Consider the following 14,632-nt stretch of genomic DNA (forward strand, 5'->3'; position numbering starts at 1 on the left):
AGAGGTGGATGGGTGCAGTGAGCCATGCTCTTGCAAGGCAAATGCTGATTTAATGCAATCTACCCTCATGCCTCTAACATACTTTATGCTTCCCTGGTGAAGCCTATCCACTAATGCCCCATGACTGTCAGTTACAGGCCCTTGAAAAGAGTGTGGATGGGTAATTGATGGCTTTAAAAACCATTCAAATGCAAGAGTTTCTTCTTGGTTGTCTAGTAGCTCAAGTTCAAGTTCAGGTTTATTAATAAACATAATAGCATGACAGTTAAGTTCATGAAATAAGATGTTTGTACAACCAGGTGAAAAAACATAGCTCAGTCCGCAAATCCAGTGATTTGCTGATAACAGTTACAATTCAAAATGTAACATTTAATTATATAGTGCTTTTTACAACAGATGTTGTCAGCAAGCAGCTTTACAAATGTCAAAGTGCAGGCCCCCAGTGTGCAGACAGAGGGCGACAGTAGGGAGGAAAACTCTCTAGAACATGAGGAAGAAACCTGGAGAGGAACCAAGAGTCAAAGGGGGGGGGGGGGGGGGCAACAACTGACACCACAATAACAACAGTTTAAAGAGAAAAATAAATAAAAAATTGAATAAGCAATTAATGCTTAGGCCAAATTTCTAGAGGTCCTAGTCTTGTCCCAAGGTGTGCATGTGTCCGAGACCCAACCCGCAAGAGGACATCCATTAAGAGCAACAGAGAAGTAGTTGGCTAGCCATTTACAATATACACAACAGCCCTTCCTAATATTCCTGACATATTTGTTCACAATCAATATAATCAAAGACAAACTTGATAACTGGTGTCTTTTTGTGTGGCTTAATGGCAACAGAAAATTCCCTACTTTCCCCTAGGGAATAATAGTCCTACTTTACAGGAAAATGTGCTTGAAAAAGTCTAAACCAATAGAATCCATCTAATTTCATTTCTGGCGGCTTCCTCTTCTCTCCTCTAGATGTTTGTCCAGGAAGTCTGAAACATCTCCTTTGGATGGATTCTTGGACCCTTGGTAGCACTGCCCGGACAGGAGATGCTTAGTCCAAGGCAGATATACATTCAGCAGAACATCTGGTGGTAAGGCCTGCATGTTTAGCAAGCCTCGGGTAATGCATACGTGGCCACTTGTTGATAGGACATTAGAAATCCCAAGCTTGAAAGGAGGATCTGGTGTGTTGTGAGGCTTCCTGAAACCGATGACTTTTTTTGTTTGTTTGTTTGTTTTTAAAGTTTTAGTTGAGAGACAAAACATCTGCCCCCTGCTGGCTAACTGCATCAACAGCATGTTGCATCTGTCCACAGAGAGATCACATCCAAAGCTCAGTCAAAGTCAGATCATCAGTATACTTGATGGCTTGCACAGCCTTTGTATGGGTTGTGCTGAGAACACAGTTTCCCCAGTGTACAACGTGTTGCCTTCCATTCAGATAGCTATGCAGGACCAGCCATAGATTTTTGGAAATAGTATAGGAGGCTAATGTAGATAGAAGGTGACCATGGCCAACTGTATCAAATTTTCCGAAAAGCAGATACTCACCAATACTTAAGATGTATGTTGGCTGACATACCAACACTGATGATACATCTTCCAGACAAAGGATGCTAAGGATAACGTTTCACCTTCGTCCTGCACAGTGGAAACTCCTATAACACCTAAGTTCTCCACAGCTTCCATTAGGCATTTAATTGACTTGTGCCAACATCCTTGAGCTGAGTTCTTGAGGTGGGCAACTTAATTCTCATAATAAATCCCTTTTGTTTTTTTGGCTGTGTGTTACCTTAGAGTGGAGCATTTTATATTCACTCTTGTATGACCTTTTAAAAGATTGCCGCTTCTTAGCTATAAGCCGCTTAATCCTGTGTGTCATGCAGGGTTTGTCATGTTGTGTGATTTTGTTTCTATTAATAAGCAAAACTTGATTGAAGATTAGTTCAAAAATATTTGAAAATGAATCATCTTTGTTCCATGCACCTCGGAATCAGATATCAGTTTATTTCGCCAAGTATGTCAGACATCCAAGGAATTTGGTGTGTACACACATATATATAGCATGTAACACTCTAGACAGACCAGACAAGTTCTACAGATTATTTACACATATTCAAGGGAATTAAGACATTAAACTATGGCGAGATTTTAAAAAATAATTATGCAATAGAGTGAGGAGAGTACGTCCAAAACAGCTACTGTAACGGAGCCAAGTGTGTTGAGTATGTGAGTATGAGAATAATTTACAGTATATCACAGAGGGATGTGAACATTGTACAGTTACTTACATTATATTGCAGAGTTATGGACATTGTACAAATATTTACAGAATATTGCAGAGCTATGGATATTGTAGTTATTTATAGTATATTAACTAATTATGGACATTGTGCAATTATTTACAGTATACCACAGTTATAAACATTGTACATTTGTGCAAAGGTGCATGCCAACAGTCTCTTTGCATTCAGCAGAGCAGTCTCACCTTTACACAACCCAAGGGTAGAGAACAGCTAAAAAGCAAAGAGAAAAGAAAGAAAACAAAGAGCATGACTAGGAATCTTTGGGCTTTTGTGCTGCTTTACACAGCTGGATGTTATGGACATAAAAATACTTTCAAACACTTTACTGTCTTTACTTTGCAACGTATTTGCAACTGTGATATGCCTTGCAATATTACAACACACAAGCTAACACTTGATGTAAAAGGTTATTACAAAAAGGCCTTAATATCATTTTTGTTGTATGTAAATGTAATTTAAACTCCCACAAAACACTCATCTGGAATGTCTTTGGGGTAAGGGGTTGTTTTGGAAGTGCTTTTTGCAATATCAGGATTGTAAAGGCTGAATAATGGATCATGAACAATACATCAGACCACCTTATTTTTGACTACCAGTCTCAGATGAAAGTTAATCCACTATTCTGGCCATCAGAGGTGATGCATGTTTTATGAGGTTTTAGCCTTATGTCAACTGAAACATGGTATAGCCCTGTGTTTGGTCTTTATGAGCATCTGGTTCGTTTGGTTTTTATGAACATCTAAAGTTACAACAGCATAAGTAGATGATGTTGGTCACAGTTAGCCTGTGTTTGTTTATGTTGCATGCTGATGTCTTTAAGTGATGTCAGGGTGTCTGGTCATGGACTGTGTTGCGCTGCCTGGGTTCCCTCATGAAGTATACAGTCCGATCCTGCTAGCCATGCTAATGAACAAAGGATAACTAGTAGCAGGATAACTGCATCTGGAGTCCTTCCTGGTGTGGGAGATCTCCGCCTCTGTTGATCTTGTATTCAGAGCTTGTCGCTGTGATTCCGTGATTAGTGCCTCCATGCTGTCTTTCAACCCAGTTTTTCCAGCCATTGGTAGGATTTCTCCATATCAGCCAATTCCACTATTTGCCAGTGGTACATACTGTGCAGAGGTTTCTCCTCCCATGATGGTTCCTGCTCTTTGTCAGGTTATTGCAGTCTGAGGTATTCACTAAGCACTTCATCACTTGGCAGCATCTTCCTACTGTACTCCCAGATCTTGGATGTTTCATCCATGTGACTCTGATGCTCACCCGTCTTTGGCCCGCGTCCTACTGCTTAGTGTACAGTCTCGGAGTGCTGGATCTGGGATGAAATCCTGAAACCCTTCATGCATTGTAATGACTTTGACTTTATATATATATATATATATATATATATATATATATATATATATATATATATATATATATATATATATATTTATTTTTCCCTCAAGAGGGGCTGTTAAATTGTTAAATAATGGAAATGGAACTTTTTCAGTTTTGCAAGTCCGATTTTAATGAACTCATGCAAGAAGTACCATGCCCCCTATGGTGCATTCACAGCAGAGGCTTTGTGTTTGTACGCTGCAGGCAGACAGACTACGTACTGTCTGCGTGCGTGCGTGTGTGTGTGTGTGTGTGTGTGTGTGTGTGTGTGTGTGTGTGTGTGTGTGTGTGTGTGTGTGTGTGTGTGTGTGTGTGTGTGTGTGTGTGTGTGTGTGTGTGTGGGTGGGTGGGTGGGTGGGTTAAGCACACATCCAGAGGTGGATAGTAACCCGCTACATTTACTCCGTTACATTTACTTAAGTAACTTTTTGAAGAAATTTTCCTTTAAAGAGTTGCTTTAAACTTTATACTTTTACTTGAGTACATTTGTGACGTCAAAAATGTACTTTTACTCAACGTTACGTACCCATTACATTTTAAAATATTTTTTTATATTTTGTACGTTGCGCCACAATCTGTCAAGTGTGGGAGGTAGGGTGAAATCGCTAAAGAGGATCACTAAGTGCCCACTTTGCGTAGACCAACACAATGAACAGACAACAGGCACGCTTTAAGACGTGGGACGCAAATGATTACATTTAGGTCACAATATACCTTTTTCTTTAGCTCTCATATATCTGTGGGTGAAATCGGTGCTTTTTCCTAATGCGCATTGTTAATATGAAAGCAAATTGTGATCCGATATCAGTGATATTCAGAAGAAAAAAAAAAGACTAGCGTTAGTGGGCTACTGTCACGAAGGCTCGGCCTCGCCGCAGGGGAACCACGCCCACTCACAGTGACACCCAAGGGAAACGCCTACCTCGTTCCAAATCACCTGCCTACTAACCCGGTGCACCTGTTCTTTGTCTCTCCCGTCACCTATTTCAACCCGCAGGTCGGTAGGGAGGACGATACGCATGAACGGTTTACCGTGAGAGCAGTTACCAAACCATACCAAGCAAGGCATTCTTCTTTCTTGATTTTCATTTTCGTTGCCAGATTTTTGTGCATTCACCTATGGAGTATAAAGAGCACTTTGTGGCAACCTCGCCTCTTTCTCCCTCTGTGCCGCCGCCGGCACAGCTGTGTAGCTATAAACTACAAGCGGCAGAAAAATGCATGAACTCAATAAATTGAACTCATGCAGCAATATATATTAATATTAGTACCCAGAAACGGTACTAATCACAAAGTGATCAAAAAATACATTGTGATGCTTGTGACTTATATTGTATGTACGATATGAAAAACCTCATGTAGCTTAACCATCACACATGAATTCAGTAGGACAGAGCCCCAGAGCAAAGAAAAACAGCTGCTTATTTCTCTATCAACCATAGCTTTTTGTTGTTGTTCCATTACATTTACGGGTATGTCATTTAGCAGACGTGATGCTCCAAAGCGTTTTTAGCTGTATAGTTAGGACAAATAGTTTACAACCTATCTTACTCGCATATCGTTATGTGTGGTACGTCCATGGAAAATCGGTACAAAGGAAAGTGGAGCAACTCTGTTAGCAGGCTACTACTGGTTACTGAAGAGGTATGCTCCCCATACACCTGTTAAGTGTAATAGCCTTATTTATGAATAAATAATATATACACACACACACACCTATATATATATATAGTTGCCCAGTGTTATTAAATGAGTGTTATTAAACTCGTTACTTGAATAGTCTATTTAGCCGATATTTTCTTGCTTAAGTAATCGTTTAAATGACTAGTTTGACTTCTAAGTAACACTACATGTATTTTCTTGCTATTCTTCCCATCTTTGCACACACTCTAGAATGCGCCACTGCCCATCTGTGACAGAGGTGTGTGAGGTGGGACCACATCCTTCACAGCTGAACAGGAAGTGCGTCCCCTTAGAAAGAGTCCTGCATTACATCAGCAGACCTGAGCATGGCACACTGCGACCACGCCCACGCTCCCCGCTCAGACCCACATGGCACACTGTGACCACGCCCACGCTCCCTGCTCAGACCCACATGACCCATTCTAACCACGCCCACAGTCAACAGTCGGACTCAGATGTTCTGTGGCCACTTTCCATTTTCCTAATTTTTATTGATACTGGCATCCTTTGGTTAATCCCATGGTGTTTATTTGTGTAGTAATTAAACTCTACATTATACATTTGAATATAAGTAAACAGTATATTAATTATTTACAATAAGAGTAAATAAAATGAATTCAATAGTGACATGGTGCCAGTGTTATAATATTCCTGAAAATATTCTTCAAAAAACTAGTTGCAGTATATTATATGTACAATTACAAGTGTAAATCCTGTGTGCAGGTGAGAACTAGACTAAGCAGAGAATGCATGGCCACCCTAAAGCTACACTCTGACTGTCACTTCAAGCAGAGATCTAGAGTGGATTTGGAATTCAGACTCTATCCATGCCCTGGAAGTGAATTAATCATTTCAGCTGATTGAGAAACAGGGAGAGGAAGATTTATTGACACGTATTTCAGCTGAGAGGAGAATAGATAGACAACCTGAGGTGAACTGTGAGTGCTGAACCTTTCTGAATTTCCACTCTTTTTATTTATTTATTTATTTATTTGCATTTGCAAAAAAAGAAATGTATGCCACTTTCACAAAAGTCCGTGGACATACACACACTCAGCAACGCAGCAGTAGAATGTGCAGTGCCTTCACGAAAATGTGTGCAAACAGACATACACACAGATACACACACATACACACACGTTACACATGCTGACACATCTGAGTACTCACAGATTCTTCTGTGATAGAGACAGACTCTTACACATTCACTCTCAAGTCAGAGCAGCCCACGATTCCTCAATAAAGTGCAGCAAAGGAAGTTCGTTCAGGTTCATTTTGTCCGTTTTTACTGAGCAGAGCTAACAGAGGCTTTGATTTGTTGCTACAGAGCAGATGAAGAAGTCTATTCTCTTGCTGAGTTTAATGAAGCTAGCAGAGCTGAGGGACGGCATCCAGCTGTGTGCAGGGACACAATAACTGAGCTGAGCAGAAGCAGAGGCATAGGTGTGAGCACCACGGTTTGTTTTCGTTTGGCACCAAGAGTGAAGAGCAATATGTGATTAAATGATTATGTAATCAATTTAATAAACGGATAAATGAAAAATGGCTAATTTTTGTTGCTCTGTGGGTGTATACATTGGGTTGTGTGCGTGCGCGCATCACATTGTGTACACACTGTAATCGTGTGACTTCACTGCATTCTTCACACTCGTCTCTCACCTACAGTTTGACTGGAGACAGGTGGCCTTGCGCATGCATCAGAAACCTGGAGTCCCAGCAGGGTGCATCTCACTGTCAATCACACACACACACGTGGATGCATGCATGCGCGCACACACACAAACACATGTGTACATGCGCACACACACCCAACCCCCCCCCCCCCCACACACACACACACAAACACAGAGACAGTGTTCCGAACTCTGCAATTCCACCGTAACCCACCTCGTAGACTTCACTTTGGATCTACTGAAGCACAGGGAGCCTTAGGCAGCCGCTCTGCACAGAAAGGCCTTTACAAACACACACATTGCGCTCTTTATCCGGAGCACACTGGGGCTTTGATCCATGTGACATTCAAGTTTCACAGAGCTCTAATGCTGCAGTGCTTTAAAACATCACTGTGAATAAATAGATGCAGGGGACTGTTCATTTTATATTCATGTCCAAATAACCGATGACCTAATTCACAGCCAAACAGTCTTTTGTTTTAGAGGACTCTAGAGCAAACTGTTCTGTGTATCGATTTTTAGCTCCTTTAAGGACTTAGAAAATAGGATGACTCCTCAAAAGCTCAAACGCTGTTTTGGAACAGATCAGAGTGTGTACTTCATTATGTCTCAGCAGGTCTCAGTAGGATTATTATTCCTGTATTTATTTATTTTTTACATTTTTTTTTCTCCATAGAGCTTTAACTTACTGTGCAATATACAGTAGACTACAAACTTATGAATTCAAAATGAGCTTCTGAGATTTGATATAGAAAAGAAAAATGACTTCAGATTTTGATTTGTGTATACCAAGCCTCAGTTCAAAAATAGTAGTACTGTACCCTGATAGCTACCCAGGCCCAGTGTTAAGAGTAGATCCATACCCAGTAAATACCCCACCCAGGCCTTTAGTGTTGTACCCTGATAAATACCCCACCCAGGCCTTTAGATAGTATTGTAGACTGATAAATACCCCACCCAGGCCTTTAGAGTAGTGTTGTACCCTGATAAATACCCCACCCAGGCCTTTAGATAGTATTGTAGACTGATAAATACCCCACCCAGGCCTTTAGAGTAGTGTTGTACCCTGATAAATACCCAACCCAGGCCTTTAGATAGTATTGTAGCCTGATAAATACCCCACCCTGGCCTTTAGTATAATGTAAATAGGCTGATGCAATCCCAGCATGCACACCAAATCCCCCCACCCCCACTGTGTGTCTCCTCCTGGAACAGAACCATGGCATCTGTCAGCATTGTGGTGCAGAGTGGAAGGAAACCGTGTTCACTATTCGCTATGTGCGCAGAAGAACTGAACGCTGAGCAGCTGAACACAGCCAGGCCTGGTTAACACTCTGCTGCTGTTCCTCTGCCCTGGGGCGGGTGTTTTGAATGGGTACAAACAACAGGAGAATCACAGTGGTCATTGATTATGAATTCCTTATGATTCGGTGTGCATCTGCACTTATGTTCAAGGCACTTACTTTGTAAAACAGGAACCTGCAGTGAACATCTGTGTCCCAACTCTTTGAAATTCTACTGTTGTTTAGAGGAAGATGCACCCGTTGCACAAAGAAAAGGGATTTCTATGTCAGTGAATGGCTTTTGAAAAGGCTCATACAAGGCCCAGCTTGTTGTAAATATCCCTCTACTGCCATCTGCTGGTCAAGTATGGCACATTGAATTGAACCACTTTTAATACCTCACCATATATACATGTAAATTAACACAACCACTAAAATAACTGGCACAAATGGATGAGTTGTCATCACCCATTCCACCGCATGCATTCCTGAGGAAGCTGTCCACTGTACTTGCAAGAGATGTAATCAGCTTTATACTGCAGAAATGAAGGCAAGGCTTCCTGGTCAGTTTGTTAAACAGCTTCGGACCAACAGAGTTATGGATTTGTTGTTTTCAGCGACAAGGAATTGTAATACTAATGGACGCTGCATTAATGAGGTATCTGTTTGCACTGGCAGCAATGAAATTAGGAAACTCAAAGAAAAAGAACTGATCAACATTTTTGGAACTTTAGAACCCCGTGGAATGAATGTTGTGATTAAACATCTACTTTTGATTTATTAAATGGCTCCTCCTACTACTATTTCAGAAGCACTTTGTTTGCACATCCCGTTTCTCTGAAAACCTTGTGTACTAATATATATATATATATATATATATATATATATATATATATAGATAGATAGATAGATAGATAGATAGATAGATATCTATCACAAATCAGAACTCATAAAAATGATAAAGTTTGATTATAACAACAAAAACAAATGGAAGTGCATTTAATATCATATTAAATGATCTGAAGATGCATACAGAAGCCTGAGAGCTTCAGGGTCTGACATACAGTGCATCCAGAAAGTATTCACAGCGCTTCACTTTTTCCACATTTTGTTATGTTACAGCCTTTTTCCAAAATAGATTAAATTCATTTTTCCCCTCAAGATTCTACACACAATACCCCATAATGACAAAGTGAAAAAAGTTTGGTTGGAATTTTTGCTAATTTATTAAAAACAAAAAACCCAAAAAATCAAATGTACATAAGTATTCACAGCCTTTGCTCAATACTTTATTGAAGCACCTTTGGCAGAAATTATAGCCTCAAGTCTCAAGAGTATGATGCTACAAGCTTGGCACACCTATTTTTGAGCAGTTTCTCCCATTCTTCTTTGTAGAACCTCTCAAGCTCCATCAGGTTGGATGGGGAGCGTCAGGACACAGCCATTTTCAGATCTCTCCAGAGATGTTCAATTGGGTTCAAGTCTGGGCTCTGGCTGGGCCACTCAAGAACATTCACAGAGTTGTCCTGAAGCCACTCCTTTATTATTTTAGCTGTGTGCTTAGGGTCGTTGTCCTGTTGGAAGATGAACCTTATGTAATATAAGTATTCACAGCCTTTGCCATGACACTCAAAATTGAGCTCAGGTGCATCCGGTTTCCACTGATCATCCCTCAGTTGTTTTGACAACTTGGCTGGAGTCCACCTGTGGTAAATCAAGTTGATTGGACATGATTTGGAAAGGCACACACCTGTCTGTATAAGGTCCCAAAGTTGACAGTACATGTCAGAGCACAACCAAGCCATGAAGTCCAAGGAATTGTCTACAGACCTCTGAGACAAGATTGTATTTTGGAGAGAGGAGAACCTTCCAGAAGGACAACCATTTCTGCAGCACTCCACCAATCAGGCCTGTATGGTAGAGTGGCCAGATGGTAGCCACTCCTCAGTAAAAGGTACAGCCCGCTTGGAGTTTGCCAAAAGGCACCTGAAGGACTCTCAGGCCATGAGAAACAAAATTCTCTGGTCTGATGAAACAAAGGTTGAACTACTTGGCCTGAAAGCCAAGCTTCATGTCTGGAGGAAACCAGGCACCCCTCATCACCTGGTCAATACCATCCCTACACTGAAGCATGGGGTGGCAGCATCATGCTGTGGGGTTGTTTTTTGGCAGCAGGAACTGGGAGACTAGTCAGGGTCGAGGGAAAGATGAATGCAGCAATGTACAGAGACATCCTTGAAGAAAACCTGCTCTGGACCTCAGTCTGGGGCGAAGGTTCATCTTCCAAAAGGACAATGACCCTAAGCACACAGCTAAGATAACAAAAGAGTGGTTTTGGGACAACTCAATGTTCTTGAGAATAAATAAAGTATGATGTACTGCATTACGTTTAGAGTGTTTAAATCTCCTTATGCACTCCTTATTCCCCCAGAGCTAATATAACCTTAAGAACAAGCTACGTAGGACCAATCGAGGTAGGATAACGATCTCAAGTCACCATATTTAATTTTCAACAGGTGAAATCACTTGACAGCATCTTTCAGATGGTCTTGAAAGCTGCTGTGATAGCCGAGGTTAATGGTGAGTACAGGATCTGATGTAACATGTTTGATGTTGCTGGTAAGTGATTTTAAATTCTCTTTTGTGGTAGATCTCCTACAGCAAGGTTTTCCTCTGCCAGCCATCGGAGAGCTGAATCTGGTGAACACTCAACTGGTCATTATGAAGGTACAATTAAATCCATCATATAAACATCCCTGGATGCATGAAGTGTTGGAGGCTGCTTTGTGTATCTGTGAGCCTCTGTTATAAACACATACTGTTCTTCCAGAACTACCTGCTGATTGGGACGGACATTTGGTTCACAGCATGAATGAGCGTCAACTGATGTCTACACATATTCAACTGCTAACAGCCTGTTCTTTTGTCAAATGAATCTCCCAATGAGTAGGACAAATGATTTACCAGTTAAAGCAATATGCATCTGCAGATCATTTTAATGTGATATTAAATGCACTTCCATTTGTTGTTATAATCAAACTTTATCATTTTTATGATTTGTGATTTCAAACAGTTTTATATAAATAAATTAGTGAATCTAATTCTTGAGGCCGTTCAAACTGTGTATTTTAAATAAGGAATATAAGTGTAACGTTAGAGCCGCTGGCCCGAGTGCCGATGGGCGTGGAACAGGACACTCAGACTCCCTCGACGGTGACAGTGACGTTTACTAACATACAACATGGACAACAACGGTGGGACTCACATGTAACTTTCACGGCTAACAACTCTACAACAGACACAAATAACTCAGACGTAACTGCAGACATTATACACAGGTATAACCGCGACACGGACATCGGCTTAAATAGACAAACACTTAACGTCTGAACCCTGTACAGGTGTGCGAACTCACAGCCTGCGGCAGGCGTACCCCGTGACTCGTGGGGGAGGAGCGGTCCATGACAATAGGGAGCGCTGACTTGGAACAGTAGATATTCCAGAACATACAGTGCATCGCAAGTGATGGTGTAGCGATTTTTGTTACTGTATTTACTTACACCTACCCAACATATGTACAACCAACAACAGAAATAAGTGCAGGCCAGGGTTTAATGTATATAAAACTTAGTCATAATTTGGAGTCAGATATACTGATTAACAAATATGGTAGTCAAAAGAATACACGTGACCAACTTTATGCTAAAATAGCCTGCTTTGTCAGAGGATTACATAATGCTGCGAAGAGCTGATCTGAGCTTCACACGAGTTCATGGCAACACTGGATTTATTATCATAATACCACAAATGCTTAGATACTGGAATGTTACCAGAGAGAGAAGAAGAGGGAGAAAAAAGAGAGCTATTCCACGGGAGAGATTTCACCAAACCTTACTCCTTCATACAAGCCATCCAAGAACTGTCTGAGCGCACTGAAGCTGCTGTTGGCCCCCACAAGGACTGCATGGTCCACACAAAGCGTTCCATCAGAAAGGAAAAGACCAATGGCAGTCTTCCTTCCCATAGAGCGGAATGCCAAGACCATATACCAGGCTGGCCCTTCTCAGTGTTGTGAAGAATGGGCTAATGCATTATTAGTAAAACGTCACTGTCTGCATACTACCTTCGCCAACCAACTCTGACTACAAGTGAGACTGGCATTGTGTTGAGCCAAACTGAAAAGCCTTTGAAGGCCATCCTTCGATGAAAGTCTGTCAATAATCTGGCAAGATCAGCCAACTTTATAAATCTTAGCCAGAAAGGAAACGGTTACATACATAGTCGCTGGAAGATGAACCATGAGAGGTGCGCCTGGCTAACAACTAGCCTGCAGCATACACAAGGCGTTTGTTTCCTCAAATGTAGCTGCATTTTGAGGATTGCTGAGCTGTATTTCGGAATCCTAACAATGTAAGGTCAGGTGTCATTTGGAGGGAGGGCATGTTGCCTAAAGGGTACCTGCTTTATGCACTGCACACCAGTGATACACACAAACATTTAGCCTTAACACATACAAAAATGTTAGCGCACATGTGGGAGCAGATAGCAGAAGAAAGAACTCACCTTAACCAGAATGATGTTTTGCCCAACAATTAAATAGTTTTGAAATTTTTTCCCTGCGACCATCCCAGTCTCTTTTTTGCCAAGTGACCGACTTCGTAAAGTTACTACCCAGTCCATTAACACACTGTATTAATGTATTAAAGTAGCACACACTGTATTACCAAATATGAGATTGTTTGGGCTGACTCCTGTGCGGTCTTGCAATAAATACCTCCCCGACAGATAAAGTGTTCAAATACCGCCACCCGATAATTACCTTCAACCTAGCATACTCTGAAAATAATCTCACCCCACTATTTAGTGCTGTACTCTGATAAATACCTCACGCAGGCCTTTAGATAGTGTTGTACCCTGATAAATACCCCAGCCTGGCCTTTAGATAGTGTTGTACCTTGATAAATACCCCACCTTGGCCTTTAGCATAGTGTTGTACCCTGATAAATACCCCACCCTGACCTTTAGAATAGTGTTGTATCCTGATAAATACCCCACCCTGGCCTTTAGTGTAATGTAATTAGCCTGATGCACTCCCAGCATGCATACCTCCCCATCCTGGACTCTGAAAGTACAATACAAACAACAAATAGAGAACAATTGACATGGTCATTGATTATGTACTGCCTATGACTCGACATACTTGTTTGCTTAAATTCAAGACACTTACTGTAAAACAGGGAATTGCAGGGAACTTGTGTCCCAACTCTTAGATATTATATTGCTATTTAGAGTAAGATGCATCAGAAACACAAAGAAAAGGGATTTCTAAGTCAGTTAATGACTTTTGAAAAGGCTCATACAAGCTGCACTTTGCTTTAAATGTACCTCCACTGCCATCTGCTGGTTAAGGTTTGCTTTTACACAGTGAATTTACCCACTTGAAAATATATCATCATTTGTCAGTGAGTTTTGTTTATTTGTTTCACTACACATGCCCATTACTGAAAGGTACAGAAATTCCCTCCATCACACTACATGGACAACCTAAACTGGCAACAATCAGGATATTACATGTACATATCTCCAATACTGTATGCTCCAATACAGCTGTTGTTCCTAAATCCCCAATTAGTTAGTTTTAAGGTTAAACATTCAAATAGAAGATAAAGATGCAGACGTCAGAATTAGAGAATATATGGTCCTGTCTTTTATTGCCAGTCAATGATAATGTGCATTTGAGGCACCATGAGGAGAATGTCTGAGGGGTACACGAGAGTTTAATTTTTATACACTTTTTCAAGGGTGATCATGTAATTTTTTATGTAAAATTCTTTGAAGTTTCCACTATTATGTCCAACTTATACATTATTTCCCATTATGCAAATTGATATACAATACCTATACCAGTTGGATCTTGGTACAGTTACAGTCCAAGAGAAGACTTCTCTTTTAAAAAAAAAAAAAAAAAAAAAAAAAGACTTGGTACAGAAAATTTTTCTGTACCATCCTGTACCAGGTGGAGAGATGATGTGCCTTACACAGAGGTTGGCTGAAACCTACCCAGAATCCTTTGCAGAAGCCTCTAGAGAGGCCCCTCTTCTGTACACAGATCATTTTATAAGGATACAGAATCTCTATGATATTTTATGTTTTATGCTTTTAATATCTCTAATTAAACATTTAAATCTTTTATTTCCTGTAAACACTCTTTTTATTACCTCATAACAACTAACTGTCTCACTGGCAAAACTGGTTTTGGCCATTTTCATTCCTGAGACTGTCTCTTCCTGTTGAATATTAATGCAGGGCCTTACACTTCC

The sequence above is a fragment of the Electrophorus electricus genome, chromosome 20 (genome assembly GCF_013358815.1).
Source record: "Electrophorus electricus isolate fEleEle1 chromosome 20, fEleEle1.pri, whole genome shotgun sequence".
In the NCBI taxonomy this organism is placed as follows: Eukaryota; Metazoa; Chordata; class Actinopteri; order Gymnotiformes; family Gymnotidae; genus Electrophorus; species Electrophorus electricus.